This window comes from Otolemur garnettii, unplaced genomic scaffold (genome assembly GCF_000181295.1).
Source record: "Otolemur garnettii isolate 467f Iridium unplaced genomic scaffold, OtoGar3 scaffold00153, whole genome shotgun sequence".
NCBI lineage: Eukaryota > Metazoa > Chordata > Mammalia > Primates > Galagidae > Otolemur > Otolemur garnettii.
In genome coordinates, this window is record NW_003852548.1 from 3,818,568 (window position 1) to 3,821,927 (window position 3,360).

Genomic DNA, 3,360 nt, shown 5'->3' on the forward strand with positions numbered 1-3,360 from the left:
TCCGCCTCTTGAGTAGCTGGGACCACAGGCGCCTGCCACAACGCCTGGCTATTTTTTGGTTGCAGCCATCATTGTTGTTTGGCGGGCCCAGGCTGAATTCGAACCCACCACCTTAGGTGTATGTGGCTGGCGCCTTAGCCACTTGAGCCACAGGCGCTGAGCCGGACTGGTCTGTTTTAATTAGTTAATCTGTTGTGAGGTTTTCGTCTCCCCTTCTTTGTCATTTCCAGCCTGGGAAGGACTTTTGATATACTATAAAAGCTGGTGCTAAGCCAGAGAAAGAGATAGGGCCTATATCCATGTTTATCTATATGGTTTTCTGTAAGTAGGAGTTTCATTTCTATTCTCCTATTTCATAATGAAAGAATTATGGGGAAGTACAGGTAAAGGTCCCTTTGCTTAGCTCTGAAAATATCAGTGCTTTGACCTGCACATATGGCAAGTAGAAAGTTTCACCTTGGGGGTTAGGGTCTCCACCTCTCTCCTGCCAACAGTGTACCTCTCTTCCCATTCTGAATCTTGATCGCATACATAGGGAGTTTATAAAAATTTTAGGTGAAGTTAAAAGGAAAAATGTGCCAAGCTCTTTGAAAAGCAGAGGTGGATGACTTGAAGTCCTAAAAAGGATTGGATTGTAATTGCTTATTATAATCTGATGATACACATACCAAGACATATTTTTTCTATGTTTTTATTTGAAAATAACTTCAAATTTACAAAATGTTGCAAACATAAACAATAGTGCAAATAACACCCATATACTGTTTACTTAGGTTACTATTATTACCATTTTATCCCACTAGCTTTATCATTCTCTTACATACATCATGGCCCTTTATTCCAAAGTACTTCCATGTGTATTTCCTAAGAATAGGGACATTGTCTTATATAATCACAGTATACTTACCAGCTGTCTAAATTTACATTAATACAGCAGTTTTATGTAATCAGTCATCTATATTCCAGTTTTTTCAGTTGACATTACATCCCTGTAGCATTTTTTTCTTCCAGTAAAAGATCCAGTCGAGGTTAGTGTATTGCATTTACTTATGTTTTTGGCCTCTTAATCTGGGACGTTGCCATAGCCTTTCCTTTTTTTTTATGGCATTGCCATTTTTGAAGGATAAATCTCACATAGTTTTCCTCTTTGTAAAACAGAATGGTCCTCATTTTGTGTTTGTCTGTTGTTTTCTTATGATTAGATTGATTTTATACATTCTTGGTTAGATTGCCTAGAATGTATAATGATACCTGTCCTCCTCAAGGTATCACATCTGGAGGCACATAATGTCTGTCTGTCCCTTGTTGATGATGTTAGTTTTGATCACCTGATTAAGATGGTGCCTGGTTTCTCCACTATACAATCAATTTATTTTTTTCCCTCTCACAATTAGTAAGAATCGATGGGCAAGCTATATGAACAGAACCTTCTCCCAAGAAGACAGATGAATAGTTAAAAAAAAACCTGAAAAAATGTTCATCATCTTTAATCATCAGAGAAATGCAAATCAAAGCCATTTTGAGCTATTACCTAACACCAGTTAGAACAGCCCATGGTATAAGGTCCCAAAACTGTAGATACTGATGGGGGGGTTCAGAGGAAGGGATATACTTATATACTCTTGGTGGGATTGCAAACTAGTACAGCTTTTTGGAAACAAGTATGGAGAATCCATAATGAAATACTCTTAAGAGCCTAAAAATAGCCTGTTCTTCATCAAAATATCTCCTAGATTTAACATCCATTTATGATTTATGCCTTAATCTTTATGATGGTTTTTCCAACTCTAACATTTGCTTCCTATTTACTAGTCTTCACTGGGCATTCTTTTATAAGCATAAACCTGACCTCCCCTATTATTGGTATAGACTCATAAATTCTTATTTTAAGTGGTTTGTTGTTCATTATTATACTTTATTTTAGTGCTCAAATTGTCCCAGATTTGGCCAGTTAGGGGCCCCTTCGATCTAACTACTGTGTCCTTGTAACATGCCCTCATAATGGTTTTGAGCATTTTCTTTCTATCATAAAAAGATGTTCCAGATTCATTTTATGCCTACTCTGTCCCAGCCCTGGAGTCAAGTATTTCTCCAAAGAGTTTTGGTTTCTTTTGGCGGGGAATGTTATTAGAAACCAAGATCTCAGTGGTAAGTGTGCTACTGGGATGCCTGTTTTTTTCTCCCCTTTCAGCAGAGACAACTAGGAAATAAATGTCTATAGTTAATATACACAAACATATACACACATATATTTATATCTATATCTATCTATAATACATACATATATACATATATGTATATATATACATATACCTATACATCCAGCTATATATATATATATATATCCCTACATGTACCTTACGTCCACATGCCTATTTAAGAAATCATGAATTCTTACAGTTTCAATTCCAATACACAAGATTCATTCTTGCAGTTCCCAGTTTTTATTTGCATGTTCCTCTTCCTACAGTGAGAGCCCTGGTACTCAAGAACATCAACACATTTACTCAATACTGTAGTACATCTGAAAGTATTTAAAAGTTCTTTTATCAATACCACTATAATAAAACTACTAAAGTAAAAAGAGTTTTAGATTTTTTAAGGAATATCCACCCTCCACAAACCCACCCTAATTGAGGATTTATACTTTGTGGCTGAATGTGTGTAGTCAAATACTGTATTTATAAGTTATTTGGATTGGTTGACTTCTGTATTTTTTTTTCTTTAGAGTAGTTGGGGTATTTATTTGAAATATAATTTGGTTAGTTAATTTGTTTCATTTTAAAGGCATAACTTTTAAGTTTATTTTTACTGGCATTATTCACAGTCCCACAATATTTCCTACTGTTTAATAGTGTTAGTCAGGATTAGAGTTTGTGGTGGAACTCCCCCAGAGCCCCATGTGAAGTACATACTACTCAATGAAATAGGGTAGATGTATCGCAGGTAATATTATGTTAGAAGTCTACCCTGAAAAGCTAGTTGATCTTGGTATACCCAAACAACAAAGACAGTAATATTGCCTTTGTTCCCATCTGAACATTTTATGAGGTGAAAGTGAAATGTGATGTTAACAAAGTATCTTTTCAGTTGTTTGAAAGCCACTGTGTCTGGCATGGAGACCAGAACTACATCCTATATCCCTTCAAAGCAGTTAGAGCTGGCTCGGTGCCTGTGGCTCAAGCGGCTAAGACGCCAGCCATGTACATCCAAGGTGGCCGGTTCGAATCCCCAGCCTGGGCCCGCCAAACAACAATGATGACTGCAACCAAAAAATGGCCAGGCGTTGTGGCGGGCGCCTGTAGTCCCAGCTACTTGGGAGGCTGAGGCAGGAGACTCGCTTGAGCCCAGGAGTTGGAG

At 37.2% G+C, this 3,360-nt stretch overlaps 1 protein-coding gene across 1 annotated transcript in view; it reads left to right on the forward strand.

The window, feature by feature from the left end:
- CCNB3 (cyclin B3) overlaps window positions 1-3,360 on the forward strand; it is a 58,494-nt gene that overhangs the window by 5,821 nt on the left and 49,313 nt on the right. The gene's annotated exons all lie outside the window — the stretch shown is intronic.